Source organism: Camelus dromedarius, chromosome 10 (genome assembly GCF_036321535.1).
Source record: "Camelus dromedarius isolate mCamDro1 chromosome 10, mCamDro1.pat, whole genome shotgun sequence".
NCBI classification, from domain to species: Eukaryota; Metazoa; Chordata; class Mammalia; order Artiodactyla; family Camelidae; genus Camelus; species Camelus dromedarius.
The window spans coordinates 76,068,302-76,084,515 of NC_087445.1; the positions used below are offsets into that span (position 1 = coordinate 76,068,302).

The following is a 16,214-nucleotide window of genomic DNA, read 5'->3' on the forward strand; positions in this document are numbered from 1 at the left end:
AGGTATTTTTCTACCCAGGGACCCAGCTATCCAGCCACCCCTTCACCAGAACCTCCCCCTCTGCATCCTGGAAGCCCACCAGCCCCAGCCAGCCCCTGCCACGCCAGGCGCCCGGAGGGACTGTGGGGGCTGGGGGGGTCTGCACAGGGGGAAGGGGACCCAGAAAGGGCAAGGCGGGTACATGTGTATTTGTATGAGAGAGAGAGAGAGGGAGAGTGACGTCCCTGGATCCCCTGGCCTGAGGTCACATTGTTCATCTGCGCCATCACAGGGTGGGGACAAGGCCCACCAGTCCCACCACATTCTAGGATGGAACAGACCCTCCCCTCAGGGGCTGGGAAGGCGGGTCAGCTCCTCTCCAGGCCTGCTCCGAAGATGGCCCTGGAACCCCCTGGAGGCTGGGGAGCTGCAGGCATGAGCTCACATCCTGCCAGACGCAGGGTAGTCTGCTGTCTGGCTGTGGCTGGGGGTATGAGGTCCTCCCGAAAAGCCAGGCACACTGGAATGGGTCACGCGCCCCCCCCAGCCACTTGGCCAAGGCTTACGCTCATGGGGCCTGGTTTCAGGGCCAGCCCTTCTCACCAGGGGGCCCTGGCCATTGAGGGATCACCTGGGAATTCAACCTGCAGGAGAAAGGCAGCAGAGAGAAGGGCGGAGCCCCCGGCACACATGCTGCAGCAAGTCCGCCCTGGCCCCCTGACCCGGATACCCACACCACCCGGTCAGAAAAGGCCCTGCTCAGCCTGTGACAGGCTGGCAGGCGGGGCAGGGGAGCAAGTTCACAAAACACACGAACATCAATTCTAGGTGGACTGTAGACTCTTCAGAGAATTATCAAAAAACTCGGAAATAAAGCAAAATGTTGACTGCTTGACACACCTTACCATCACAGGGGCCACCGTGGGACTATTCAAGGACAGGGACCACCACCGTCTGGGAGGACTGCCCTTCTGCTCACACTCCGCCCAGGCTCTGTCAAGCCAATGTGCAAACTCACATTCATTCTTTAATGTTTATTTTTTTTTTGTCCAGAAAAGATGTGAAGATCTCTCTCTATAGAAAAGACACCCCCAGTATAGTATAGGGAACTATATTCAATATGCTGTAATAACTTTTAATGAAAAAGAGTATGAAAATGAATATATACACACACACACACACACATGACTCGGACATTATGCTGTACACCAGAAACTGACACACTGCAACTGACTATACGTCAATTAAAAAAAAAGACACCCCCAAAGGTTACGAGTTCTGCCCTGCTGGACACTAGCTGGTTTGGGGTTGCGCCTGGCAGGTCCAGGATCACTCCATGGGTGCCCTCCCCACCAGCTCCCCCGCCACCAGCTCCCCCCACCACCAGCTCCTTCACACTGAAGTCGACTGGTCCTCAACACGCACTCTCTGCATCTGTATGAGGGCCCTGTTTACAAACTTTAAACAACTACACTTGACAGGTGCCCAGATGAACTCACCAGCAGAAGCAGGTCAAGATGGTTACCGGCAAAGTCCGTCAGTCTGTCTGTATCCTGTCTAATTTGTGATCTGGGACATGTCCCTTTTCTGTGGCGAGGACCAGGACCACCAGGTTGGCCTCGGCGATGCTGTCCAGAGCGCCGGGGGGGTGGGGGTGGGGGGGGCGGGCGCTGACTTTCCAGTCTGACCACGGGGAGGCTCTGCAGGGTGGCTGAGTGGTCTAGTCTGTCCCTGCTGGCCTTCTGTTTGTCTGTTTGTCAGGCAAGGAAATAGCACATGTCCCCTGCAAAGGAAAACATCTCTTAGAGACTGGAAGAAAAGCTATTTCCTGTGTTTATTTCTGACCCCCACCTGAAGCTACAGGTTCCCTGTGCATCTAGACTCACAGAAGAACTCACAGATTCAAAGCAGCCCTTCCCTCACACCGAGGGCGGAATTCCTCCCTACCTCTGAAGTGTATTCACGAATTACAGACTCTTAAAGAGCTGTGTCCTCACCAGCTAACAAATAATAAGCAATTTTATTAACCTAATATTTTCAGAATTCCCGGAACGTAATGAAACATAATTTCCAATATTTTAAGTGAGCTAGCATTTAAGGGGGAGGGGACCCTTTTCAGAGAAACCATTATCTTAAAAAGCACTTCCATCTACTATCCTAAATTCCCACAAGCAAGAGGACTCCTTCACAGATCAGATTGCTTTGATAACGGGTTAAAAAGACAACAGGGTATATTTTCCCTAATTTACAAATCCAGCATCTATTTTATTTTCAAAATCTGGATGTGTTTCCTCATGAGGAAAGTAGTTAATCTGGATTTCTTTAACTCCATATACTGTTTCAAGCAGAGGGGCTAGCATCACTTTTACATGGTGCTCAAGAGTATGAAAAATATAAAACTATCAAGTCAACTATATTGAAGAACCCTGAGAAGCTGACAGCAAAGTGAATAGTGTCAGACTTCCATCCCAGGAATATGGGGTCCTGGAATGCTGGAGTGCTGCTTTAAAACCCCTGTCAAATAGAAACAACAACAGCAACAAAAATACAAAACAAAAAACCTCCGTCAGATAATTCTAACATCTGTCATCTAAAAATGCGTAACACATGAACAGCACATAAAAACACTCAGCACAAAAAAACACTCAGCAAACTAGGAAAGGGGGGAATTCCTCAATCTGATAAAGGACACATGTGATAAATCCACAACAAGGCAAGGATGCCCACACCGTACAAGTTCTAAGTCTAAGTGAGGAAAATTCGGCAAGGAAATGAAATACAAGACATATTGTTGGAAAGGAAAAAGTAAAACTATCTCTATTCATAGATGACATGATCTTGAACAAAGAAAATTCTAAGGAATCAACCCAAAGACTGTTAGAACTAAGAAACAAGTTCAGCAAGGTTGCAGGACATGAGATCAATATACAAACAAAAACAAAAGAAATCAAAAAAACCCCAACACAAATAAAAAGAAAAAAAAATCAATATACAAAAATCAATTGTATTTCTATACACCTACAATGAACAATCCAAAAATGAAATTCAGTAAGAAATTCCATTTAAAATGATATCAAAAAAGCATTAAGTACTTAGGAATAAATTTAACAAAATTAGTGTAAAACTTGACACTCTGAAAACTGCAAAACTGTTGAAAGAAACCAAAGATCTAAATAAATGGAAAGACACCCATGTTCATGGGTTAGATCTAATATTGTTAAGATGAGAATACTCCCCAAATTGACCTACAGAGGCAATGCAACCCCTAGTCTAAATCCCAGCTGACATCTTTGTGGAAACTGATAAACCTATTCTAAAATTAATCTGGAAACACAAGGGACCCAGAATAGCCAAAACAATACTGAAAAGGTGGAACAAAGTTAGAGCACTCATATCTCCCAATTTCAAAACTTGCTACAAAGCTACAGTAATCAAGAGAGTATGGTGTTGGCATAACGAAAGTCATATAGATCAATGGAACAGAACTGAGAGTCCAGAAATAAATCCATGTGTCTCTGGTCAATTGATATTTCAATAAAGATGCCAAGAGCATCCAATGGGTAAAAAACTGTGTTTCAAAATATGGTGAGGGAACAACTGCATAGTCACATGTAAAAGAATGAAATTGGACCCTTACCTCACACCATATACAAAACTTAAAATGAATCAAAGACTTAAATGCAAGAGCTAAAACTGTAAAACACTTACAGAAAATACAGGGGTAAATCTTTGTGACCTTGGAATAGGCAATGGATGCTTAGATATGGCAACAAGTGCACAAGAAATAAAAGAAAAAATGTAGGTCTATAAATTAGACTTCATCGAAATTTAAAAGCTGTGCTTCAGAAGATACCATCAGGAAAGTGAAAAGACAAAGAATGGGAAGGAGTATCTGTAAACCACATTTCTGGCAGTTAACCAACAAAGATACAGAGAACTAAACATTGACTGACAGGATCTAATCAGAATTTACAGGGCCTTGTACTCCAAAACAACAGGATACACATTCTTTTCAAGTTCCTATGAAACTTACACCAAGACAGGCAATGTCTTGGGCCAGGAAACAAACCTGGTGACATGTAAAAGAACTAAAATCACACTGAGTGTGTTCTCCAGCCACAATGGGATCAAACTGGAAATCAATAACAGCAAAGTAGCAGAGAGAGCGCCAAACATTTGGAAAGAAACAACAGACCCCTAAGTCATCCATGTGTCAGAGAGGAAGTCTTAAGGAAATCGAATTGAACGGAAATGAAAGTACAACAGATCAAAACTTGGGGGACACCACTTGAGAGCTGAGAGGAGAACTTACAGTTTATGTCCTAGAAAGAAGGGAAAGTTTCAAGTAATCTAAGTTCTCACCTAGAAATAGAACAAAATAAACCCAAAAGACGCCAAAGGAAGAAATACTGGTAAAAGCAGAAGTCAATGAAACTGCAAACAGGAAAGCAATAGGAGGGAAAATCAGTGAAACAAAGAGCTGGTTCTCTGAGAAGATTCATCAAATTGACAAACATCTAGCAAGACTGACCAAAGAAGAGGGAGAGAGAAAGAGAACAGACAAATTACTTATCAACATCAGGAATGTAACGGGAGCATCACTACAGACCTTGCAGATGTCAAAAGGATAACAAGGCAGTAACAGAGACGACTTTTACACGTAAACTCGACAATCTAAATTAAATGAGCCGGTTCCTGGCAGGGGAGGGAAAGCACCCACCACTCACCCAGTACGAAACAGAGCACTCGAACAGCTTTGTAACTGTTAGGGAAACCAGATACGTATTCTTAAAACTTCTCAGAAAAGACATCCCTGAGCCAAGACGGTTTCCCTGGAGAACTCTACCAAACATTTAAGGAAGAATTGGCACCATGTATGCACAATCTTTTCCAGAAAACAGAAGAGAATGGGACATTTTCCAATTCATTTTATGATTTATCCTGATACCCAAACCAGACAAAGATGGTACAAAAAAAAGAGAAAACTACAGACCAGACATAGATGCAAAAATCCTGGACAAAATATTAACAAACAGATTTCAGCAATCTATAAAAAGAATTAGATCATGACCCAGCGGGATTTATTCCTGGGATGCAAGGCTGGTTCAACATTCTAAAATCAATGAAATCACATGAAAATATCATTCAGTGCATAAGAAAGATACGACAACATTCGACATCCATCCGTGATAAAAACTCTCTGAGAACCTCCTCAACTTAACACAGAAATCTTGTAGTTAATGCTTTCACCTCAAGACGGGGAACACGGCAAGGACGTCCACTCACCACTCTTACTCAGCACAGTGCAAGGAGGCAAGAAAATGCACACAGATTGGGAGGAAGAAATGAAGCTGTCCCATCTGCAGCTGACGGGGTTGTCTATGTTGACGACCCCAGAGAATCTATGAAAGTCTCCTAGAACAAATGAGTGAGTTTATCAAGATCACAGGATACCAGGTAAGTTGTATTTCTATGTACTAGCAACTACTAAACTTAGAAATACAATGTCATCTACAGTCACTCAAAAAAATACACCTACCTGTAAATACAACAAAATGTGCAAAGATTTATATGCTGAAAACTACAACTTACTGATGAACGAAACCTAGGTCTAAATAAATGGAGAGACATACCATGTTCAGGGATTGAAAGACTCAACACAGCAAAGATGTTAGTCCTCCCCAAACTGATATACAGGTTGAGACAATTCCTTTCAAAATTCCAGCAAGAATTTTTTTGGTAGACATAGACAAGATTATTCTAAAATTTATAGGGAAAGGCAACGGAACTAGAATAGCTAAGGCCATTTTGGAAAAGAAATTACATGGGAGGAAGCAGCCTCCCTGATTTCAACACTGATTCTACAGACATAGTAATTAAGAAGGGGGACAGTCTGGCCAACAGACAGAACAGAGAAGCCCCCAATCAGACCCACAAACACGCCCAGCTTCTTACAAGGATGCAGAGCCACCAGTGGAGGACAGACAGCATCTTCAACAAGTGGGGCCGGAACAGCAGCACATTTTGAGGGAGAAAAAATGACCCTTGACCTAAACCTCGCACCATATACAAAAATTAACCGGGAATGCATCAAGAACCTAATATAGAACCTAAAAACTAGGAAAAAGCAAGGGGAGTATCTTTGGGACCAGGGCTACGCAAACAACTCTTCCATAAGGAAAAACTGACAAACCTCACTACCTTATTCAAATTCAAAACTTCTCTTGGCAAGAGGTAAGAGGCGGGTGAACAGACAGGATACAGACAGGGAGGAAACAATTGCAAACTACACATCTGACTGGGGACTAGTATCTCTAAAGAAGCCCTGATCACAACAGCAGAAAAAACTAGAAACTGGCTCCAGTCCTGTAGACATCTCAGGAAAGAGGACTCACGGACGGGAAATTAGCACATGAAAGACGTCCACCAGCTTCTGTCGTCCCGGAAATGCAAATTACTACATCGAGATACCTACATACCTATCGGAATGGCTGAGACATAACAGTGACAACACCAAACGCTGCTGAGGATGGAGGGGAAGGACCACTTACAGAGACAGAGACCAGCGAAGTGGCCGTCAGAGCCTGAAGGTGGGGGGACAGCACCCTGAAGGGCAGCCCGAGGGGTCCCCGTAAAGGGTGCACTGCATCTCTCAGTATCGTCTTTCTTAATAACAGCTTTATCAAGATGCAGTTCATTTACTGTAACATTCACCCATTTCAAGTGTCTTCGCTCCCTTCTGGGGTCAAGGACTATCCCATTACAGGGATGTACCCCTTTGTCTTGTCCATCCATTCTGTACTGTTCACAACAGCACACAAATCTCTAATTATCTCAAAATACAAAGTTGAAAAAAAAAGCAACTGTTTGGTGTATCAACCGAAAATATCCAAAATCCTTTCACTGTAACACCCTATACTAATATGAAATTTATGAGTTAATAATGTTTCAATAGCTGGAAAATTTCTAACTATAGGATCAAAACACTGATCAGTAGCTGAGCTTTAAAACACATACTCTGCTTATTTGCATCCACCATAGAATTCAGGAACACCACCCGGCCACATTAATGAGCTGTGAGAGGCGCGTGTGTGCATGTGTGTGCATACGGGGGGGAGGACCTTGTCAGGTGTGCTCTGGGTTTGCCCAACGTGCTGAGACGCTGGTGTAAGACAAGCAGGCCCTGCTCACCTGCCCCGTCACCTGCAGTCCTCTTTATCAGAGAGAAGTGAGTGACGCAAGTTAAAGGTACAACTAATAAAATGGGGCTACTAGTCGAAGCATGACTTGCAGACCACAGCACTTCGAAGGGTGTGCTTCTGTTATCACAGAGAGAAGAGGCATTCTGCCCGAAAGTGAAACGTCTGGGTGTCCCAGGGCGTGAAGGGGACTAGGATGGAGACGGAACACCGGGGGAGGCTCGCAGACAGTAATCTTTATTTCCCTGGGTTTATAATACCAGGATACGAGTTTGGTAAAAGTCCACAAAGTGTTAAAATTTGGGCAAAATTTGCTTGGTTTTGACGGGCTCATTCATAAGATAATTTTTTTTAAAAGTGCTTACGAACCCTTTACTATCTTTACTATTACATATACTCTTGTCAAATGAGAACCTGGTGTCCTGTTAAAACAGCCACTGGTGCTGGTGTGCAGACACCCCAAGATGAAGTGATGAAAGGTCTTGACCCCTGCCCCGACTTTTTAAAATTAACATTCTTCACTCCCAAACCAGCTAGGCTTCCCTATAAAGGTGTTACTGATTTCTAAGATTTTTTTTTAATGTACTGTCCCTTAGATGAACAGCCAGCCAGGCTAAAACCACTCATCGATCTGCTTAATCGAATACCCACACCCCTTCTGACAACGACACTGATTTGATCCTCCCCAAATCAGACCCTGAAACCCGTGAAGTTGGACTTTACATCTGACTGCTCTCTGCAGTTTCCCAGAGCGCCCGCAGCCAATCATAAACATTTGTTTCCAGCTTATGATTCTGGGAATGCTGGATTTATACGCTATGTCCTGTATTTCTCAGCTCCCTGGTCCGCTGCCCAGGAAGACATGCCCGACCCAGAGCCAGTCTTCCTGGGTTACGGTGGGACCGTCCGGTGCTGGTGCCGTTCGGGGGACCAGAACTCTCACGTGCTCCATCCAGGAGCGCCACCTTGGTTTCCATCCTCACTGGCCATCCATGTTCTTACTCTGGTGAAACAGCGAACAAATCCCCCCACTACGGCTCCCGTCAGTGCCCGTGCAGGAAGTGACGTCCTCCAGGGTGGCACTGTCAGCTTCCCTGTGAAAGGAACCAGTTCCACCTGGTCATCAACCGGTGGCTTCGGCTCCCTGGAAGCGGCAGGCCGGAGTCAGGGCGTCCACAAGGAAGGGCGCACTGCCCGCCGTCACCCCCCCCCCCCCAGGAGGCGCCCTGAGCAGGCTCGCCCCTTAGACAGCTGCTGCCCCCTGAGGGAAGGGGCCGGGTCTCCAGATGTCTTTAGGCCCATGAAGTGACGGGCTGCTGACCAAGGTCCCCGCTGGGCACGACACGCGAGCTCTAACCCTGGCGATGGTCTTGGAGCACTGGGGGAGAAGAGCCTTCCCCCCCTTCCCGACGCAGCGCGAGCCCTCCATGCGGTGGCCTCGCTGTTGCAAACGACGCAAAACATTCTGTACACTGCGTGCCTTCTCCCCGAGGCCTCCGAATTCAGAAACAAATACTTTTCCAGAGTCTCTTTACCTTTCATGGCAATGTAGCTATTGGCAGCGGTTCCATGGGAATCTGGCCTCTTTTATTCCCTGACGGAGCTGGACAAGCTGACCGTGCAGCCGAGCCGGAACCTGGGGCCACCGCTGGCGGGACCCAGGGACACAAATGGGCTCCCAGGCTCCAGGGCGGGGGGTGGGGGACACAATCAGTGGAGCAAAAACCCCCTCAGCAGGAACCGAGGTTATTTCTCCTTGGAAATACAGACACAGGCTCACTCTAGCAGCTGCCGGGAGCCTGGCCGCTCTGGAGTGGCCGGCCCAGCCCCACAGGGCTGCCCTTACTGTGGCGGGGGATGAATCAGAACACAGCAAAACCCGCTTCTAAAAACTATACTGGAAATGACGACCACACAGGGATGCTGAACGATGCTCAAAAACTTGGAAATATGGTAAAGAGTGACTGCCCTTCCCATGTCACAGGAGAGAGCAGCCAACAAGGCCACCAGGGTTGTTTCATTCTCTCAGGAGACCTGTTTGGTCTGCTACTGATGATACCCCAGAATGTCACATGTTAACTTTTTTGTTTGCTTGTTTTTAACGGAGGAACTGGGGATTGAACCCAGGACCTCATGTATGCTAAGCAGGCACTCTACCAGTGGGCTATTACCCTCCCCCCTCTAACTCTTAAACCAGGTTGTGCCCAAAAAAGATGCAAATAGTGATTTCTGTCCAGTAGCAAGGAGAACCCCAAACGGTCTGGTGTTCTTGCCTGTGGGACATTCAGCAATTGTGTAACTAACTGAACAGTCTGAGTGCAACATTCTTTCTTCACTGACTATAAATATTCAGTTCCTCAAATGCTCTCTGAGCAGCTTTCCTGCTCAGACCATGAAATATTACTCAGTCTTAAAAAAGAGAGGAATCCTAACACAGGCTACAACACGGATGAAACTGGAAGACATTACGTTCCATGAAATGAGCCCGACACAAGGCAAATCCTGTAGGAATCCACCCCTGGAGGGGCCTGGAAGAGTCAGACTCATGGAGACAGAAAGCAAGACAATGGGGGCCAGGGGCTGGTGGGGGTGGACCGTAAGTGTTTAATGGGGACAGAGTTTCAGCTTGAGAAGATGGAAAAGTTCTGGAGACAGATGTGGTGGTGACGGTCGCACAACAATGCGAATGTACTTAATGCCACACTGAATTATGCACTTAAAACAATTGAGATTGTAAATTCTATGCTATGTACACTTTACTCCAATTAAAAAAAAATGTTTTTAAGTTATACTTATCAGACCTATATGTGCAAAGCACAAGAATCAAGCTTCAAGAACAAAAGAGGGTCTCCAACAGGTCACAAACAGCCCTAACCATAAAAGAAATTGTTGACAAACTGTATTTCATTAAAATGGAGAATTCAAAAAGTCTACCATTAAGAGTGAGAAGACCACAGGCGGAGGTGTCAGCAAGGCCCGTAAAACAAAGGCCCTGCGGCAGAATGGCTAAAGAATCCTCTAAGCCAGTCGAGAAAAGGAGGCTCAAAAGGGGGAAGGAGGAAAAGCCTGGAACAGGTGTTCACAGATACGGTACCAACAAGGCAACAAGCCCGCGGAGGCAGACAGGGCACCCGTCACCAGGGGGTGCAGATGCGGGCAGGGTCTGCGCGTGGGGTCAGCGGCACGCACCTGGGTCCCGGCGCCTCCCCGCTCCCCGAGGCACCTGGAACCTCTCTAGCAGAGGGCCTTCGTAATAGCCCCAAAGTGGCAAGGACCCACAGGCCACAACAGATTAGATGCTGAAACAGTGGAAAAGCCCGCTGCAACAGAGGCCACCCACCCTCCAGGCATGTGCCCCATGGGATGCACTGGAAGGTCTCAGCGCTGAGCGGAAGCTGGGCCCACTCTGCTCGCTTGTCAAGAACAGTAAACTCTTCCCGGTGCAAGAGGGCGGGGGGCCTGGGCGCCGGGCCTTCACCCTCACCGGTACCCTGAGCGCGCAGGTGTGCTGGCTGTGTGACGACAAGTGAGGCCGTGTACAGAAGACCTGTGCACTTTTCTGTAGGTTGCATGGCAAGTGTGCTTAAAATATCCACTTATACGATAAAAAGAAGGTGAGCGGAAGCAACTGGAGAACTGAACGAGGAATTTAAATATTGGTTTGTGCTTTGTCACATGAAGGTCTGCTTTTTAAAAGAGAAAAATCAGACAGATATGATCACTCTATTAATAAGTTTTTGATCATAAAAGTTTTAAGATTGCATATATAAAATCCATGTACAAATTTTTAAAAATACAGTGTATAAGGGGATACAATGCTCACCCACAGACACTTCGTCCACAGGCCCAAGGCCCAGGGCCCGCTCAACCCCTCCAGGACCTTCACTCCCCTAAGCCTAGAATCCAGAAAACCTCAGGCCCTTTGACCTCAGAATCCATGAAGAGTGTGTGTGTGTGTGTCAGAGGGGTAAGTCCCTGAATAATCCCAGGTCTTATGTAGCGCTTTTAATTTACGTTCAAGAGAGATACCATTACCCCATTTTACAGATGGGGAAACAGAGGCTCCGAGCAAGGGAAGGAACTTGCTCACTGGCCTGGGAACTGGAACCTGGGTCTTGAGAGTGGACATAGGCCTCTTCATCCACAGACAGGACTCTAGGACAAAATGCTCCCGCACCAAAAGCAGACACCAGAGAGAGAGCAGGACAAAGGCTCAAGCTCAGGGCCATGGGCATTGGCCACAATGGGCTGTGCAAAGCCCAGAGGAAAGAGCCACCAAGATGGGTGGGGTGGGTGGGATCACGAGTCCTTGGGGCCAGAGCACAGCCCACTGCCAGGTCCCCTCTGCATCCTCCGGGGAGGAGGCCCTGGGGGTCCCTGCGAGCATCAGGGAAGCTGTGGGGGAGGCTGGGGGCCAGCACTGGGGAGGACCACTTCCCAGGAAGCCCGGAGAGCCAGATGTCACCGCCACCATCAGCCATCACTGTCACTGCATGCTGCAGCCGTACCTCTCTGATTCCCAACAGCTCCCCGGGGAGCACTGAAGGTAAATACGTTAATTTGACTTCAATCATGGCTTTTTAAAACAAAGTGCACACTCTATTAGTTTAGGGCGCGGAACCTGAAAACTACTCATGCATGATTCTGAGCACCCCGTCCTGGCCAAGGGGGCCTCAAACATAAGGGGGCCGGGGGGCCAAGAGGGAGGCCCACCCACTGGCTCCCAAAACCTGAGCTGCAGTGGGTACATGAGACTCGGAGGCCGAGCCAGTGATGTTGCCTAGGCAGTGTCTGGGCAGAGGGCACTCCCTGCCAGCAAGGGGCCCACCTCGGGGGCAGGGCAGAGGGAGCAGGGCCTGCAGACCCTGGGCTGCCCAGGGACCCATGGGAGGGCCCGGCTCCCTCATTCCTCAGTCCACGGCATGGCCCTGGAGGCAGGACTAAGCCCCTGGCCTGGGGGACCCCAGGCCTGCCTCTGCTTGCCTCGGTTGCCGGAGGAGTAAGGTGACTCAGTGGCCCGTGGCTGGCAGCGAGGGAGGGGTCCAGTCCACTCACAATGGACTGGAAAAGTCTTCAGGCCGCTTGGGGCCAAGAACCCTCCCTCCCTCTCCTGCCCAGTGGGGCTCTTTACAGGGACCCCACGTGTCGGCCCACTGAGTGGGGTCTGAGAAAGGGTTGTCAACGCTGCAGTCAGTGTGTAGAGTGCCCCAGCCCAGGACTGTGTGGGACCAGCCAACACAGGACACTGTGGCACCCTTGCTCTTTTTTTCGGGGGGTGGTGGCTCAGGTCAGGGTCTCCTCTCTCCCAGGGAAGGCGCACCCCAATATCTCAAGCAGAAGGGGCTCAGGGAGAAGATGCTAGCCAGACACATGAGTGGGTGGCCTGTGGGTGACGCAGACTTGGTCCCTGCCTGGGACCGGCCAAGCTGGCCTCAAGCACCTGGGTGTCACACACTTCCAGAAGGTGCCCTTTGGGGCGATGGGGCCAGAAGTCAGTGAGAGGTAAACAGACCAGTTTCCAGCACCAGCGTTAAGCTGACTTTAAATTCAAGAATAAGCAACCATGCCGCTGTGCTGTGAGCCGCCATGATGACAGCACTTACGGGCCCAGGCAGCCCGCGGAAGCCCCGCTGGGCTCTGCACACAAGCAGCCGCCACCTTAGCCCCCGGAGGCCCGGTCTCCGCGTCAGCCTGGGTGGGAGGCAGCTCTGCTCCCGGCTGCCTGGGGACCACCGGCCCCTCCTTGTGCCCTCCAGGAGGCCCGGGGATGAAGGGAGGTGAGGGAGGAGGTGATCTGGAACACCACAGCTCAAGGCCAAGGACCTTCAATAGTGTCAGGGAAGAGAAACGGTTTGTCCATATGTGTCTGCATGTTCCGGAACCAATGACAGACACGGGAAAGAGTTCCCAAGGAGAGAGACCAAACCAGATTCAGAACCAGGACGGCCTTTGGGCCACCTTCCACTCAGGCCACTGGAAACCCAAAGGGAAGGGCGGCTGGGTGGACATAGGCCAGCCAGCTCCCCAGGGGCTGAACTTGGCCCATCTAGTTAGCCAACGCCCTGCAAACATCACTCCTCAGGCAACCCAGGCCAGGCGAGGCTGAGGCCAGGGCCACAGGCCAGCCCCGGCACCTCCTCCCAGCCAGGATGGGAGGGCAGCTCCCCTGCACGGTGCTGTCCAGGGAGGCAGTGCCCAGCGCCTGCTTCCACTGCGGTTCTAACGAATTCCCTCGTGAGGTTTCTTGGAAATCAGTGGCTGCAGTGTAATCACAGCTGCCGGGGCTCTGAACAAGCTCGCTCGGGGGCTCCGTGCGGTTATAATTATTACGAAACCGCAGTTAAGAAACAGCGAGGAGGAACCGATACCTTCAGGAATACCCAAGAGCCGGTGGAGGGGCGACCCCACCCAGCACCCACTGCCCCTGCCCGCTGATCCCTCATGGCCCCACCTCCGACCCAGCTCTGTCTCCTGGGATGCACCTGGCCCAGGTAGCCACCGCTGCCCACGGGCTCCCATTGTCTTTGCCCCACCCCGACCCACCCAGGGACCCCAGGAAAAGCACCAGTGGGCACACCCGGCTCCGCTCTGGGACACCCACCCCTCCAGCCCGTGTTTCCTGTCGTGAAATGAGCACAGTGTGGGGCACTCTCCACTCCTGATCACGGGCGTCTGCCTCCTTCCCTTCGCCCCATGAGGAAAGACCGACACTGTCACCCACAAGCCACTGATTTCATTTTGCTAACTTTACCCTCCTGTGTGGACCACTTACTGACTAGGACTTTGTGGTGCCTGCCTCAGTCCTGTAACCATCTGGAGCCGAAGGAGTGGTCCCCTGTGTTTCTCGGCTGCAGTAACTCCTACTGCATGAGGTTCACAGGCTGACATGAAAGCAGCCAGCCTGATCCCCCACACCCGTTCCGAAGGAGAACTCCATGCGGGCAAACAGCCTTTCTGGCACTGGGCTGGAAACCTCAAGACCCTCTTCCTCTGCTGCAGAAATGAAGCCATCCCGCCAGACTGGAGGCGTGGCTGCCCCCTCCCTGGCCCCCCACCCCAGAGAGGAGCCAGAGGTCAAGCAGCTGGGCTGGGGGTTTCAAAGGAGCCTGGACAGGCCGTCGGAGGGCTGGGGGCCCAACCCAAGATCGGGGGGCATGGGGACAGCACTGCTGTTCTTTCCAAGACCCAGGCGGGGGTGGGGGTGCAGCTACGGAGAAGAGAGAATGGAGGCAGGTGGACCATCTGGCCTTCACCTCTCTGCTGAGGTGAACAAGGCCCCCCAAAATTCACGTCCACCTGGGACCACAGAATGTGACCCCAAGTCAAACAACAGTCTCTGCAGATGCAATCAATCCAGTCAAGATGAGGTCTCGCTGGATTTAGGGGGGCCCTGAAGCCAATGACTGGGGTCCTAAGAGGGAAATCCGGACACGGAGGAGAGGCCGAGTGGCCACGAGCCAGGGAGCCGGGAGAGGCAGGAAGGAGCCGGGCCCCGCGCCACCTTGACTGGGGACGTCTTTCCCAGGACAGGGAGCGCGAACCTCTGCTGTTCAGACAGTCTGCCATGCTTTGTTTCAACGGCCCGTGGACACTCACAACCCGGCCCCACAGACACTGACCTTGACCCAGGGTCCACAGGAACACATCTGCTCAGACTCAAGACAACCTCCGCCAAGAACCAGCATGACTTGGGGGCAGCTCCAGGTCAGGGGGATGGAGGAGACGCCATAGGCCATCTCCCTAGGGCTCGTTGTGGGGAGAAGGGGACACTAGACTGGGGTGTACCTCCTATTGTGGGGGTCCTTGCAGAACCCCACAGCCCAGAGCAAGAGCGGGCCAGGGGCAATGACCAGAGTTTCTCCATGGGGGACCCTGGAGGGACGGGGCTGCGTCTAGCCCGGATGGGACCACCCCCCTTCCAAAAGCAGTTGGTGCCGCTGTGACCTGACATCACTCACCACTCAGGAGCCTCCATGCTGTGGGGAAGGTGTAGCGGTAGAGCGCATGCTTAGTATACACAAGGTCCTAGGTTAAGTCCCCAGCACCTCCTCTAAAAATAAATAAACAGGTAAACCTAATGCCCGCCACCGCCCCTCCCAAAAAAAAGAGCCTCCATGCTAGGATTACTTTGGAAACACACACACCAGGCAAGTTCCCCAGAGTGACCAGACACAAAATTTGCCACGTCACTTCCAGCCGGCAAGGACAGTGGCATGGCCAAAGCACCACTGCCGCGGACACCCCGCCAGACCAGGGGCATTCTGCAAAACTGGCCTGGGCTCCAAGCTTAAGGTCACGAGAGTCAAGGAAAGACCCCAGAACTTTCCAGACTGAAGGAGCCTAAGACTGGGACACACCCATGTTCACACAGCGCCATTCACAAAGCCAACCGTGGAGACAACCATGTATCCGTGGACAGGAAGGGTAAACCCAATGCGGTCCATCCACGTGGTGGAGCAGAGCTCAGCCTTAGAAAGGAAGCAAGTCCCGACACGAGCCACAGCAGAGCCTTGAGGGCATCGTGCTGAGTGAAGCCAGACACGAGACAAGTCCTGTGCGATCCCACTCAGGGGAGGCCCCAGAGGCGCCAAACCCACAGAGACAGAAAGCAGGTGGTGCGGTCAGGGGCTGGGGCAAGGGGCAGGGAGTGTGTTTAATGGGTACAGGGGTTCCTTTTTTGTCTGGGAAGATGAGAAAAGTTCTGGAGGCGGATGGTGGGGATGTCTGCACAATAACGTGAGTGTACTTAATGCTCCTGATCCATACACTTAAAAGTCGTGAAGATAGTGGGTTTTATATATAACTAGAATTTTTTTTAAATTAAAATTTAAAAGCAGACCAGACAGGTGCCTGGGCCACGGACTCTACAGGGCCGTTTAGTTGTAAAGGACACAGGGTGAGAGCTGGTGGGCCGGGAAGCCCTTGTTTCGGTGGGTCACATGGGGGCACGCAGGGGTCGCTCACCCTCAAACGGTCCTGGAAGAAGTTGTAGTTGGTACTTGCAGTTTCTCTGTAAGTTTAATACTGCTCCTCTTT

At 50.3% G+C, this 16,214-nt stretch overlaps 1 protein-coding gene across 7 annotated transcripts in view; it reads right to left on the reverse strand.

Annotated features, from left to right (window-relative positions):
* The window catches only part of NACC2 (NACC family member 2), a 66,271-nt gene that overhangs the window by 40,691 nt on the left and 9,366 nt on the right, over positions 1–16,214 (reverse strand). Inside the window, exon 2 of one of the 7 annotated variants that reach the window (XM_031450807.2) lies at positions 1,479–1,762. The exons of the other annotated variants lie outside the window; for them this stretch is intronic. The gene's annotated coding sequence lies outside the window, so the exon portion shown is untranslated. The remainder of the gene's footprint in view (positions 1–1,478; positions 1,763–16,214) is intronic. 7 annotated transcript variants of the gene reach the window in all.